Source organism: Stegodyphus dumicola, chromosome X1, assembly GCF_044657685.1.
Source record: "Stegodyphus dumicola isolate Sdum_Otavi_A_Nest chromosome X1, ASM4465768v1".
NCBI classification, from domain to species: domain Eukaryota; kingdom Metazoa; phylum Arthropoda; class Arachnida; order Araneae; family Eresidae; genus Stegodyphus; species Stegodyphus dumicola.
The window spans coordinates 63,619,273-63,635,650 of record NC_140780.1 but is presented as its reverse complement, the minus strand read 5'-3'; the positions used below and the strand labels follow the sequence as shown (position 1 = coordinate 63,635,650).

The following is a 16,378-nucleotide window of genomic DNA, read 5'->3' as shown; positions in this document are numbered from 1 at the left end:
TTCGGACCCGTCCCCCCAGGATGTCCCTCATCAAAATTAGGGCTGAAACTGAGCTGAATCGCACTGTCACTTGTAAGGTGCTCAAGGCTTTTGCCAACGATAGGCCTATCTTGCGCTTCTTGCCACGAGGAATTTCGTGGACTTGGGCGGACTATAGTCAGACAAACGAGCATTAGTCAACAACAGCAACATATTATAAAAACGTAACACTGCAAGCGAAGAGAAATAATATACTAAACGCATTGGATACCAAATATATTGCTGAACGCTGTTTATTATCTTAAAATTAAAAACCAATTAATTTAGATATCTAATAAGTTTGCACTGAATAAATTGTTTTTTATAGCGTAGTTTATGACAAGGTTCAAACTGTGATTACAAAAGAGCACAAAAACTGCTGTACGTTTTATTTCTAGGGATATATCCGAAATTCGTCTTTGCACACCGCTATGCTGTTGACAACGATATAGTTAAGAGTTTCAACTGGCGATGCTACATTTTCTCCAAAAGTTTGCAAAAACTGCGGTTTATGCATAAGATATATACTATTTATATCACTGATTTTTTAACAGTTTATGCCTTTTGCAGTTTTTGTCATAAGTTGAGCTGATCTTGTAAATATATGTGAACGAAAATAAGTGATGCCGATGCAAATGTAAGGGTACAATCAGGTGTCGTAGACGCGATCGACAAATTGCTTAGTCCTTATTTTGTGTCTATTGTTGCAATCGTAGTAATCTGTACAACATTTATCATTTTTGTTATTTTTTTTGGTGATTGCTTATTGTTATTCTACATAAAAAAGGTAAGTGCAGTTACATATTTTGTTAAACTTCGGTTAGCTTTTTAATTCAGAAAAGCGACGATTTGAGCATAATTACTCGAAAAATGTTTTTACATCAACCATTTGTTTATTAAATTAAAAGTTATTATCTTTCGAGAAGAAAGCATTGACATACTTACGGAGAATTTAAAATAAACCTATTTGAGATTTGAAGAAGTAAAAATGTACAAGGTATTTTGAAATTCAAAATTTTCCTTTTTCTGATTTTTAGCTATATGGAAAATTGAAGGTAAATGTTTCGTTATTTCATTACGTCTTAAATACATACTTTAAATTTGATTTATTTAATTTAATAAACAAAAGAATACTACCACCTCCTTGAAGTATTTGGTATTGATCTGATAGTTCATATATTTTCTAAGCAATGGTTTAAGATATACTCATTGTTTCAAAAGTAAGGTAAAATATTTCAAACAGTTACTTCGAGTGTGTTTAAGAACTGTTTTATGCAATAGTTTATGATAGTTATTTTCTGCTTTTATTTTTACTTCCAATTTTTCTGTTTTAATTTTCCCCCAGATTTTGGAAGAAAAACAGAAAAAACTGTCTGAGTATCAGAATGCAATGAAGAAAAAGAAAGTGGGAGGACGATTTAATAAACCAGAACTTTAAAATTAACTTAATAAACCAGATTTAATTTAATAAACCAGAACTTTAAAATTACTCAGTTTTTCCAAAAACCAGAGAATACCCAAGCTGACGCTACTAGCACTAGTTGTCAATTAACGTCTTGGCTACCATTGAAATTTCCAAAAGAACCTAATAATCAGAATGAGTTTTTGAATGAGAAAGTGTTTTCACCCGGGAATTACCTTTAACTTCAATGCAGCTGGTCGAAAAATTGAAGAAATACTTGTAAAATCTACACTTTCTGCAGTAGGTACGCATTTGTCTGTGCCTGATGATTCCGGATTATGCCCAAGTCCATTATTGCCATCCCCAGTTCAAACCTTAATAGAAAATGGTCCTGAATAACCTGGTTTCGAGTTTCAGTTTCTCAAAAAACAAAAATGGACGTCATTTTTTTTTAGATTTACTTTTGTCGAATCTTGTCAAACAATGAAATAGTAAAAAGGGATTAGTTGCTAAATTCTGCAGAAAAGAATTCTGGTCGTTGTTTTTGTTGCAAAATTTTTAACAGTTTCAGAAGCTTAAAAATGAGTAGTTCTGAATTTAACAACTGGAACCACTTAAATGAGCATTTAAACCTTCATGAAAAAAATAAAATGCATTTCCGTAATCTACATCTTTGGTTCGATTTCTTAGAACGATTACGAAAGAATAAACCTGTTGATTAAGAATTTAAAAATTTATTAGAAACAAGAGACTAAGCATTGTCGCAATGTTATTGAAAGAATTATCTATGCCATTCAGTATTTAGCCAAACAAAACTTGCCTTCCGTGGTTCCAGTAACAAATTATTCGAAAGAAATAATAAATTTTTAAAGTGTATAGAAATGATCACAAAATTTGACCTTGTCTTGTCTGTATATATTGATAAAATTCAAACTAAAAAAAATATGCTTCATTACCTTGAAGATAAAATTCAAATTGAAACAATTAGCTTATTAGGGGATAATATAAAGTAAATTATTTTAAGTGAGGTCAAACAGGCAAAGCATTTTTGTATTTTACGTGATTGTACTCCTGATGCCAGCTATCAAGAGTAGATATTAATTTGTATCAGGTATCTTAATTTAAAAAATACACACATGAGTATCGAAGAAAAGTTTTTAGTATCGTGTGTTACAACAGATACGACCGGTGAAGGACGAACAAGATTCTCATTAAAGACTTTTGAAGAAAATGGTTTAGATATTAGTAATTTACGCGGCCAAGAATACGACAATGGTTCAAACATGAGAGGTAAGCAATTTTCGAGTAATTATGCTGAAATTGTTGCTTTTCCGATTAAAAAAGTTAACCCAAGTTTAACATAATATGTAACTGCACTTACCTTTTTTTATGCATAATAACAGTAACAACAAGCAATCAGAAAAAAGATAAATGTTGCACAAATTACTATTTCAACAGTAGACACAAAATAAGGATTAAGCAATTTGTCACAACATCAATGGTTCAAACAACAGAGGTAAACAGTTTTCCAGTAATTATGCTTAAATTATTGCTCTTCCGAATTAAAAAGTTAACGTAAGTTTAGCATAATACCTAACTGCAATTACCTTTTTTTTTTATGTAGAAAAACAATAACAAGCAATCGCACACACACACACACACACACAAAAAAAAAAAAAAAAAAAGAAGGGTTACCCAAATTACTATTTCAACAGTAGACACAAAATAAGGATTAACCTTTTGAAGAAGGGATGGAGTCCTCTCTTTGAAAAGACGGGGTTGTCCACTTTAGTGGCCATGTCTTTTTCCCCCATTTTCTAGGCTGAAAAGTTGGGTGAAATGTCAAATTTGACGTCCCTGGGGTTTTAACCACTTATCTCTTTCAAAGGTCTTCCTTTTGCGACATAGATGCACCCCTCTGAGAATCCATTAAACTACACACAAGAATCTTTGTTGCAAATAGGAGTTAATTTCTTAAAGGGGTGAAAGCATTCGGTTCAAGATTCCCCGTTTTTTGGTAGCTTTTACTGCTACCAAAGCCCTGGCCTCAAAAGGTTAAGCAATTTGTCGAATGCGTCTAGCATCGACATCATGTATTTTCGCTTTCAAATAAGACAGAAGAGAACATTAGAGACGAATTCCTGCCCTGGTTATAACTTTTGGTCAAATAAGATGGTGTACTAAAAGGAAGGGGCACTCAGACCTGGCAAGGTGGAGGCTTCCTTGATACAGTTACATGCCTCAACTCCTAGAGGCGATCCAAGAGGTCGCTTGTTGGCACAGCCGATGAGCTAAGATTAAGCCGAGTCAACAGGAATACTCAGCAACTCATATTCCACATCCCCGCTCTGGAGGAATGGGAAAATCGTCTGTCATTAACAGGGGCCCCCAACACCGGGCAGCAGAACAAAGTCACTGTTCTGCTGTCACAGAGTCTACAAAGTCACAAAGTATACTGTCAAACAGATGGGGCCACCAATCCAGCCTGCTACACAGTCCTGTGGAGATTGATTTTAAACACCCGTGGCCGAGACTGCCTAGGTACAGATCCTAATCAGTAGCTTCCCAGGTTTTACCCAAGTCAACTTTCGGAGAGGCGTTCAAACACGACAAGAATTTTCATCGTCAGACATGCAGCGAGACGAACTGCTTGTTTTAATGATTGCCTGGTGTCTTTTTGACTCTGTGCACGAGGGCGCCGCACAACCTGGCACCTATTGTCGGAGCGGGCCTGACTCCATGCTCTCATTATAATTTGTTTTGAGAAAAACATATATATATGAAATATGAAAAAAAAAAAAAAAAAAAAAAAAAAAAAACTAATCAGAAAAATAACAGCTGAATTAAAAAAATGCAACTGACTATGCTACAACATATCTGGGTTGCTATACAAATACTTTTTGGCAATGTTATGGGTTGCTGCATAACTGTTTTTGTGTTATATTGGTGGCCTTTTGAATAATTTTAACATCTTTTTGGTGGGGATTTGGATAATCCCTTTTGGCACAAGTCATTGGATAAGAGTGCCAACCATCCCTTTTTGGAAAGGATATTCCATTAACAGCTGTTCTGTCCTTGACCTTTTTTGAGTTATGTAAAAATGACAATGTCCTTTATTTCAAAATTAAAAATCTTTTGCAGTTAAATGATGACGCCTGGTATTGTAATTTGAACAGTTCTGCTGGCTCTTTAATTTTATGTGCAATGTCACATTATGACGGACGAATGCCAGTTGGCAGTACTGCTCTAACAGTCACTTGGTCTTTCCTCTTAGGATACATGTTGAATGTGTTGGTTTTATAATTGTTTCATTCTTCTAAAGTATTTATTGTGCGTAATTGTATAAAATATTCACTCACTGAATTTGGTACTTTTTTGTTAAGTTATTATATGCATACTTTTTTGTGTTTAGACATTTTATTTAGTGCTGTTAGCTGTACAAGTAAGTTGTGGAACTGACAAGAAAAAGGTATTTTGTTTACATAAAAAATAGAAAAAACTATGAATTTTATGCGAAGTGTGCTATATGGTGGGGTCAAAGTGTTTTTAAAATTGGATGTATTGGTGTTTTAGCAATAAGGCAGCATAAAACAGTGAGATTATCAAAAGCAGTGTGTTATCATAGAGTTCTTTAACTGATAACTGATTATACAGTATTGTAGCTAAAAATTTTGCGCCTTTAGGCAAAACTTAAAATAAGTGTGTGTGTATTTACAGTATATATATATATAAATATACACACACACTGAATGTCATATTAGCAGTGATAATTATGAATTGAAAATACATTTTTGTCAAATGAGCTTTGATTAATGTTTTTAAGCAATTCAAGACTATTGTAATAATAAACAAAATTTATTGACAATAAAACTATTCAGGAACAGTCTTAATAAACACAACTAACTAAAAGGAAGGAAAAAATGGTACTTCTTTGTTATAGCATTGCCCACTGGTCGCCAATTTTAGTGACTTTTAGTGACAAAAATTAGTTACCAAATTTATTGCCAGCTTAGTCGTACCTTGCCATCTCGCTTATTTGGCAAGATAGCCGTTTACCTCAATGTAATGAACTTGTCCCTGCAACATTATTTTACCGGCAGAGCTTCACATTTTTGAGCATTTTGTGTTACATTGTACAAGATATGCTACATTTTCACATATTATTTCATGAAAATTATTTATGTATATGCAAAATTTGTGACATTGCTCCCTTCCAGAGGACTGCAGGTCCCAGGCAATGCAGTCGCTGGATAGGAAGTCATACCTTGCAGCTAAGGAAAATTATTGCAGTACTAAAATAATAATTTCAGTGAACAACATACAATAAATCAAATATAAAATCAATCAAATAAATGCATGAATTTACAAATCTATATGCACATATAACCATGGTCTTAATAAACTATTTTTATTACTTACACAATGGGGACTATTTTGTATGGTCATAGTAAACGGCTAGCCTGTCATATTTAATGACATTAGGCTTAGAATTTGATGACTTAACGGTTCCAAATTATGATGTCGTGAACTATGATCAGTGATAATGAGAATGTATTTATTGACATCAGCAGTTTGTCACAGAGGTCCAGCTACTTTGAAGGTGATGCATTCAAAAGACGCTTATACATTATAATGTTGTAGCTTCCCTTGGCTGCGATTCTTCGGTTCTTTCTGACCTGCATAAGCATTGCATGATTGCCACCACTTTTACATGTCAGTCTTTGCTTTACACCAGAAGAAGTGCTCTCAAACTCTATGCAAAGTGTTCATTATTTTGAAGTGGCCTCCTGTTGGACTATTCTTTAAGGACTTCTGGAATCTTGGAAGTATCAGCAGCCATCAGAATGCCTTTCCACCAGCCAATTTGAACTTCCGATCAAGATGATTTTTTGAATATGAAGTGAGCCCTAGAGAGGCAAATATTGGTGTATCGTACAACTCTAGATCAAAATGTTCTGCGAGGTAGTTTTCCTGTTTGAATACTCCATTAAATCAATTATTTGTTTAATGCCCCCATCTTCCACTTGGTCTTTCCTGACTTCATCACTCCATGGGTCAGATAGTGTTGAATTTGTAACTTGACGTATGATTGGATTACACAGCTCATATTTCTCTTCAACCCTGAAAAATATCAAGAGCATTCCGGGCAGGGTCTTCTAGACAGAGCAGTGCAATGATCCCTTCCAATGATCAATATTGATGTCATGTTCCTGGATTCTTTCTATATATCTGGCTATTTGGCCTTCGGAATTCTTGAAATTTAAGAGATGGGTCAATGATGCATAATCTGTGCAGAGAAGGAATTTTCAGCCTTAGATGTTATGGTGGAAACGTTCTTCGGCTTTTAACTATGGTGAGCAACTCTTATCTGTTAATACAGTAATTCCTCTCCAGTTTACATAGACACTTGCTCGAGAATGCTGGGACATATTCTTCGCCATTTATTTCTCAGAGTAAAACAGGTCTGACACTCTCATTGCTTGCATCTTTGTCGAGAATAAACTGTCTAACTGAGGATATATTGAGATTGTTGCAGATGCCAAAGTCTCTTTCAGTGCATTAAACGCGTCTTCACATTCTTTACTTTCTTTGCAAAAAAGCAAAATGAAATGCATCTTAATGTTAAGTGTTAATCATTAAATGTTAAATGCATCTCTGCATTCTGTGTGAGAATTTTTGCTTGTTCTCTGTCTTGTGAAGGGGTATTGTGATGGAAGCAAAAATCCTTCACGTGTCTCCTATAGTTGGGGCAAAGCCCAAGGAAACTTCTCACATGACTGATGAATGTTTTCAGTGTGTCTTCCAATCTTTAATTGCTGACACTTTTCTGGTTCCGTTCATGCACCTTCATTCATTCCGTTCATGCAGTGGGGATAACATACTTGATGTAAGTCAATTTGTAGTGAGACTCTGTCTGATTTTAATTTTTTTAGTCGGTTTTGTAAAGTAAAAAAGTTAAAAAAAAAAAAAAAAGCAATCAAAATAAAACAGGCTGTCCACCTTAATATGAAAGCATGACATCAATCTGTTATTTCTTTTTAATATTCTTAACATAAAACTAAAAAATACAGTGTTTCAAGTTGTGAAAAAACTTTAAGGAAAATTATGTTTACACAACCTTAGAACTCGTACAGCTCTTATCACTGTGATACAGCAGTATCAGTAGTTACCACTTAAAACTAGTAAGACTGTTAATCACAATGCAGTGCAAAGCACTTCTATAGAGCGAAGCTTCCAGGAAGATATGTTAGTACTCTGAACTAGAAACTGAAGTAAACTGAAAACTGATACCCATCCTGGTATTGTTTTCCTCCTGTTGCCAAGAAATTCCCAGTGCCGTCAATTTCACGAAATTGCTAGAAGGCATATTCAGTTATACAATAGGGCCAGATACAGTTATATAAAGATACATAGGGCCAGATACAGAATGTTGCTGAATGGTTGCCATGACTTCTGGCAATTTATTGCCAAATTTGACAACAGTTTGTTGTAGACATTTACCTCAATGTTAAATGGACTTGCCCCGGTAACATTAATTTTCTGGCTGAGCTTTGCATTTTTGAGCAGAGTTGCCACGCTACCGGGAAAACAGAAAAAAAGTCAAGGAATTCAAAAATTGACAAAAAATTCAGAGAATTTAAATATTTTAGTCAAAATCTGGAAAAGTCGGGGAATTTCATAGGGTGATTCAAAAAAAAAAAAAAAAATTTTGGCGGATTACATATTGCGTGAGCGTCATTCGGCCAGCTTGCATAGAGCGAATTTTTGCAGTCTTTTAGAAAGGCAAAGCATGTTTCCAGCAACTTGGATTTCCAGTAACCTCGAGAATCGAGACATTCCCATGCGCATGTTGAACTAAAGAAAATATGTATTCTCATATAAAACAAAATTGGTTTTAATCGTAGTACATGGTACCATGTGTTCTATTCTAACCTGCATGTTTGGTACACACGGGATTTGGCGAGATAATGATGAGCAGTAAACGGGTCATTTTGGTGTTGGCGACAATTTTCAAAATCATGTCAAGTCCGTAACGTATACTAGGACTTCGCCACAAAATCTTTTAAACCTTTTTTTTTTTTTTTCCTTTTTAATAAAAGTGTTGTTTGTCATTTTACAGTAAAATAAAAAATAGTAATCAGTCACCTAGGCTAACCATTTAATATAACTATATTCGCCAAAATATTGTTGATTATTCTAATTCAATTTTTAAGTAATTTATTTTAATATTATTCGTATCATTTAATGATGCTTCTTCCCTCTAAATTTATTTAATAATACTTTAAAATTTTGGGAAATTTTCTCTAGCATAATCCTGAAACTAATTCTAGCAGTATGATGACATACTATCACAAAATGTAATGCACGTACTTTTTGCTTATGTATGCTGCTAAACAAATATATAAAATACCTGAATTTATTTAAAATTATCATTAAATAGATTTCTTTCTTTCATTTGTCTGCGAAAAAGGCATTTTTTTAAAAATCCAAATTGGGCAGATTCTAGTCTCAATCTTCAGTGGAGAAAACAACTCCTATTGTATAGTTATAATAGTAATACTTTGGGTAATATATGTTATATACGTATAAGTCATATGTAATTGGTAAATTTTTGTGTTTTCAAGTTTTACCGTAATTAATTTACCTCTTAGCACAGCCCAGCCAATGTGCATTATGCGGATAGACTGGAATTTTCTTAAAACACACCTGGAAAACCTGGAAAAGTCAGGGAATTTCATTCTCCTGTTTGAGTGACAACCCTGTTTGAGGCATTTCTTTTTACATTATGCAAAAGAGGTTATCATTTCACCAAAATTATGAACAGATTAAATTCATAACAATATAAAGAAGGGAATAGAGATCAAATAGCCTTGTAGTTGTTAAAAAATATGTTTTGTAGAAGGCATGATTATTTCTTTAAATTTTAGGAGAATTATAAGTAAAATACATACGTAATTAAGAAAAATATCCAGAATCATTCTTCTCTTATGAAAGAATTGTTTGAAAGTTTCTGTGATGGAGTGTATTTTTTTAACCCTCTGCATGGCATAGCTTTTTGGATCTGTTCATGAAGACCTATATTTAAACAACATTTATTAGCTAAACTTATAGAATTACTTATCGTAGTCTCTCTTTTCATAAACTCTCATTCATTAAAGTGATATTTATGTCATTGAAGAAAGTAAAAAAGCAGAATATTTTTAATTATGAGCTTGAATATGCTGTGATAAAAAAATCTCCTGACCAGATAAAGCCATTCATGCCACTGAGAGGGTTAAATAAAATGTAATAAACAATTATGATAATTCTCTATTAACGGTTTTATAACCAAAAATACCTAAGTTACCTGAAAGAGTATTTCTGGGTAGAGTAGTTGAAAACCAGCATCACTTTCATTTCCATTCTGTTTAAAAGGGCTTGTTTTAGTGCACTATCTCTGTAAATGATCAGCAATGATCCTGAATTTAGTATATTTTTAACATTTATTGCCATCTTTCCCTTTGACCCATCATTATATGTATGTGTATGAAAATACTCACTAATGCAAAATGTAATGCTAGTGTGCAGATATATTTAACACTTATTTTTCAGAAATGTGAATAATGAACAAAACTAATGCAAATAGCTAAGTAATACAAAATCACAGAGTAGGTTGTCCTATAATGACTTACATGCTTTCATGTGGGATACATGTCTGTTATACTTTTACTGTAGAAATTAATAGATGAAGTTTTTTCCATCCATTGATAAACGTGGGATAATGCTTATATTAAATTAATGTTTTTAAAAGGCATGTGGCAAAATACGAGCCGTATTCGGAAACTAAGTGCCGTTTTGAAAAAAAAAAAAGTAAAACAATTTTTTCGAATACAATTTTATTTTTACATGAAAATACATGTCTTAAACTATTTTTCAACATAATTTCCACCAATGATCAAACACTTGTCATAGCGGGTGACCAGTTTTTGTATACTATCGTCAAAGAAACTTCCCGTCAGTTTCGATAACCACGACTCCGCAACATTTTTCGTGTCATCGTCAGAAACTGTCGAATTAACAATTGAGTGACACCAGCAGTATAGGGCCGAGCATTGTCATGGAGCAACACAATTTCTTTACTGAGCATTCCTCTTCGTTTGTTTTGAATGGCACGCCTTAGTTTTGTTAAAGTCTCACAATATCGTGCCACATTAATGGTTTCACCTCTGGGAAGAAATTCAGTAAGCAAAACGCCTTTCCTATCCCAGAAGACAGTGCACATGATTTTTTGTGATGACATTGTCACTTTGAACTTTTGTTTTTTCGGAGAATGAGTGTGTCTCCACTCCATCGATTGTTGTTTTGATTCTGGTGTGAAATAACACACCCAAGTTTCATCACCTGTCACAATTTGGTTTAAAAAGTTTTCTCCCTCATCACTGTACCGCGTGAGAAATATCAGGGCACTACCAAGTTGCTTTGTTTTGTGAACATCAGTGAGCATTTTTGGAACCCATCGGGAACACAGTTTGCGATAATTCAAGTGGTCAGACACAATTTCGAACAAAACAGTACGTGAAATTTGTGAAAATGTCTCTGAAAGAGTTGTCATTGTGAAGCGTCTGTTCTCCTGAATTGCTTCATCAACTTTCCTTACCAAATCATCGGTGACAACAGAAGGCCGACCACTCCGAGCCTCGGCGTGGTCATTTGTTCGACCTGCATTAAACATTCTTACCCACTTTCTCACCATTCCATCACTCATCCCGTATTCACCGTAAACTTCTGTCACTTGACGATAAATTTCGGCCAGTTTAACATTCCTCGCGTTCAAAAACTTAATCATGGCAGGAATCTCACAGTCAGTGGGAGAACTAATTGTCTTAAACATTTTGAATGTGCACAGCAAACTGAAAACACAATGTAGAACAACCAAAATGGCGACAATTGAAAGTCGGTGAACAAGAAAGACTAGTGCGCATGCGCGGGACGCCTACCACAGCGCTGCGACGGCGCTAGAATAAAACGGTACTTAGTTTCCGAATACGCTACGTATAATTATCTCAATTAGCAAGAAAAATATAAAATTAATCTAGTGAAATGATATGCTCACTGGGAAACTTAGTATTTACATTTTAATATAATGAGAAGTGATGTAAATACTTAAATAAAATAGCTTGAACTTTTCTGTTATGAGGGATTCTATAAAACCTTCTGTAATTGAGTATTTAGTTAAATAGAAGGGAATAGATAATTTTTATAATCAAATTGTTTTATATCCATAAGTAGCTAAAGTCCATGAAAGAGTATTTATCTGGAGAGTAACAGAAAACCAGCATCACTTTCATTTCTGTATGGATGAGTGAGTCAGTTTTAGGTTGCTATCCCTGTAAAAGACCTGCTGATATGCTGAATTTAATATTATTTTTTACCAGTGATTATCATCTTTCATTAGACCCAATGATATATACAAAAATTAGCTGTAATGCAAATCTAAACCTAGTATCTAAATATATTTTCACTTGGAGAATCATAAATAATGAAATAATGCTAAATCCTACTGTAACTTGCTCTTAATGCCTTTCATGCCTTCTGACAGAATCTCCCTCCATTCCTTCCTACAGGATACTTGTAGATTATATTTTTTCAATCAAATTTAGTAAACATAGTTTCTTTCTCAGCTGATAAATTTTTGTTACAATACTCATGTTAAATTAATTCTTTTAAAATGCATGCATTTAAATATTACTCCTTAGTTATCTAAATTATTAATAATAAAAAAATGGAAGTAAAATATGCCTGTTGTAAAAGGAGTATAAGTAAAATATCCTTATTGTAGCACATAATGAATGGACTAGAGGTAAAATGTGATTGTAATTACTTAAAGATATATGCCTACTGGAAATTAAATTTTTTGGAGAGTGAAGAGTGAAAGCAAGTAAGCAAAATAATTAAGACACAATAACACGCCGAACAAATAATAATTCATAAGTCAAACAATGGAGATTCAGAAGCCGATGGTGGTTCGGTAAAACCATCAAAACTAGTCCTGTGAAAATTTAAAAATATAACGCTGAATTTTGTTGTTTGACTTCTGAAGTAAGCAAAATATCAAGAACTTTTCTGTTAGAAAGAATATTTAACAGTTTCTTTAATGGAATACTTTCTTAAATAAAATGGAAGAGATAAGTTTATCATCATTTTTATAAACGTAAATACCCAAGTTCTATGGAAAAGTTTTTATGGGGAGAGTATCTGAAAACCAGCATCCTTTTCATTTCTGTTCTATATGAGTGGGCCATTTTGAGGTTGCTGTCCATGTAAAAGACCAGCAACGATCTTGAACTTAATATAATATACTTTGCACAGTTGTGTTGTCGTCTTTATATTTGTCACAACAATATATACAAAAAATAAATTAAAAAAAAATCTGAAATGTTTCAAATTTTAAATTATGTCCAAAAGGGCGTTTTTTTTTTTTTTTTAACGTTTTGTGTGTTACCTTTATTTATTAAATATCATGTTCTTTGCACTGAAACCATAAAATTTAGTTTAATAGCAATGTCGTAAAATAATTTAAAAATGAGCATATCTTTAGAATTTCCGATACACAGTTCGACGCACTGGAGATAAAATGGTATCCCCCCTGTAAAGTGTTGGCATTGTTCACTTTTAAATCGCTGAGTTTGTTACTCAAAAATTCGTTAAAGTTTTACAAAATATGAAATCGATAATAAAACAAATTTCAAATTTGGGATTTCAGATGCCCATATTTGCAGTAGGATTACATCATTTGAAATTGGATAGCTCTAGATACCGTTGTTTTATCACAATGCGAGAAATATACATACATTTATGCAGATTTTTCATTATTTAATTTCTTCGAATGTAATGCAGGACTCTAACATTTTGTGGCAACAGTTTGAAAAGTGAACCAACATTTATAGGAATCCGAAGCAAAATGCCAAAACGAAAGAAAGTAATAGTCCTTTGGGACTCAAATCCCCTTGGACTAAAAATCCATACTACTGCAAAATGTCAAGCAAATATGCAGGCATATTTACAGTAACTTTCAGAAATACAAATAAAAAATAATGTAATGCTTTTTCTGCCATCACGCAGTATCTCTTGTCATTACTCTTTCATACAGGAAACATGTAGGCCCTCTTTGAAGTAAAATGAGTAGGCAAAGTTTCTTTCTCAACTTGCAAATGTGTTATTATAATACTTATGTTACTTTAAAGTGTTTAATATACATGCTGCTAAATATAACTGTTGTTTTAGTTTAACCTGTTGAGAACCAGCGCGTGAAGAACGAGGCTCAGCCATGGGACCGACTTCCCCCCCAAATGGAACGGCACCATCAGCCCATGCATTTTTAGTAGTTAAGCCTACTTTTACAAAAAAATTCATAGATAATCAACGTTTCAATATAATGACCTCAATTTTTCAAGTTACGTACTTAATAAACTAATTCTTAATATTAGTATATTAAGTATGTAACGTGGATTAATATAAAGAATATCATAGTAATAGAAATAAATGAAACATGCGAAATACTAAAATTATAACTATACGCATGAAAGCAAATATTATACCCATGAAAACAAAATTACAAATATTAAATGTGAAAGAAAATTAAGCAATAATTATCTGTAGGTAATTAAATTCCAATTTAATAATTCTGCTGAGTGTGGAATAATTCAACACGAGGATCAACACATAGGACGATGGCCGTTTTCGCCGAGCAAGTAAGATGCATCATTCGTCTGGAAAGCTGATGTCTTTCCCTTTTGTAAATAATACTGTGAAGTTACTTTTTAATTCAGCAAGAAAGTCTATGTTAAGTTTTAAAAGAAATATAAAAAAGGACAACTTGTCTGAGTTTTTCCGTTATGAAAGTTCGGCGACGTTACACTCAGCTAAATGCATTTTCCCACATTCTCCTGATAAAAAAAAAGTATAAAAATCTGAAAGGTTTCAGATTTTACATTACGTCCAGAGGGGTGTTCTTTTTAACATTTTATTCATTAACTTTTGTTTATTAAATATCATGTTCTTTACACTTAAACCATAAAATTCAGTTCAACAGTAGTATTGCAAAATAATTTTAAAATAGGCATATCTTTAGAATTTCTGATACACAGTATCTCACACTGGAGATAAAAAATATTCTCCCCCCCCCCCCCCCCCCCCGGTATAGTGTTGCAATTGCTCACTTTAAAATCGTTGAGTTTAATATGAAATAGATATTAAAACAAATTCCAAATTTGGGTTTCCAGATGTCCTTATTCAGGTGGAAATATACATTATTCAAAATTTGATGGCTCTAGATACCGTTGTTATATCACAATGCAAGAAAAATACATACATTTGTGCAGATTATTCATTATTTAATTTCTTTAAATATAATACAGGGCTCTATTATTTGGTGGCAACAATTTGAAAAGTGAACCAACATTTTAACATAAAATGCCAAAACAAAATTAATAGTCCTTCTGGGCAAATTGTCCCTTTGGACTAATAAATGAAAACTTTGAGCTGGATGTACTTCCCCACATTCTAATAACAAAACTACAAAGAATAAATAAATAAATAAATAAATAAAAAATTCCTAACTAAACACGCTTTTGTCTTTTTAACTTAAAAGATCTGCGATTCCTAGTTTGTTTACACCAATAATTACCCCTTATAACAAATTATTATAATTAAATTAAATAATTATAACAAATACAATGCTTTAAAAATTATTTTTGTCTTCAGGATTTATCCATGTGAAAAAATTGTGCCAATGGGTCAAATTATTAAACTTGCCAGTCCGCGAGAACGTACCGAAATATTTTACTGGTCCTTGAAGTAAATCCAGTTGAGAAGCACTGATCTAAAGTGTGTGTGCGTGGAGGGGGCTGATTCTTGGTATCATAGCCTGAAGCATGGTTTCTTTTTTTTTACATATTATCTAAAGCATAAAATATAACTTCAAGAATGTTTCATACTTTCTCAGCTGAGTTCTCATTTGCTTGTAATATATTATATTAGTTCAGTTATAGCATGATACGATTTATGCATGAAGTGTTATTTTTGCTAATTTTTTTTTATTAAAATAGTAATATTGAATTTAAATCAAGTTCAAAAGTTTTCAGCTGGGTTGCATTATCAAAGTGTATAAAAACATAAATTTTATTTTTAAAATTTTAAAGTTTTTGTCTTCAGACTATATTCAAGCACCCATCTCTACACACACACATCAAAAATAAGCAAAATTAATTTAAAAAACAAAAATTAACAATTGGCAGCTACCTGAAACAAAAAATGTCTTGGAGGGGGCACCGGTATAAAATATATATACCGGCTCTCAAAATCAGGATTTCACTTTAGATTCTTTTTAAGTCTCAATTTCGTGTCCTTAGGGTCCCATAAGTTATATTTCATGCAAAATTTTACAATAATTTAAATTATTTTATATACCACCCCTCAAAGGGGTAATGTTGCCATTTCCTCTCTTCATGTGACATCATTAGTTTCTGAGAATTGATAAACTTAAATGTTGATAGAATTGATAAATTTAAATTAAAAAAATGAAAGTATTAAGATTGTCTTATTGTTCTTATAAATGACAAGCAAGTTCATTTGAAAAAGCCAGTAACTACAAACACAATGTGACTATAATTATAACACACTTCTGTGATCGCTAGTATCTCTTCTACTATGTACTTTTGTTTCATTAAGCAGCAGTTTTCACAGTGGATGTGGTAACATGGTGCAAGTAATTTTCCTCCTCCTGCATGTTTCTCTGTGGACGGGGGTTGACTTAAAGGGGAGTTCTTGTCAGATGTAAATTTTATACTTACATATTGGCGCGATAATTGTCATTTAAATAGAACTTGTCTTAAGAAGTTTCAGTGGCCGGTATGGGTGAAAGAATATGCGTAGATTTTGCTGTGATTCATTAGTGTTGCATTTTTCACAAATTTTTCG

General features: G+C 33.0%; 1 protein-coding gene across 3 annotated transcripts in view; it reads left to right on the top strand.

The window, feature by feature from the left end:
• The window catches only part of Cul1 (cullin 1), a 151,315-nt gene that overhangs the window by 12,463 nt on the left and 122,474 nt on the right, over positions 1 to 16,378 (top strand). Inside the window, exon 1 of one of the 3 annotated variants that reach the window (XM_085808004.1) lies at positions 2,686 to 2,710. The exons of the other annotated variants lie outside the window; for them this stretch is intronic. The gene's annotated coding sequence lies outside the window, so the exon portion shown is untranslated. Of the gene's footprint in view, positions 1 to 2,685; positions 2,711 to 16,378 lie in introns of those variants that run through there. 3 annotated transcript variants of the gene reach the window in all.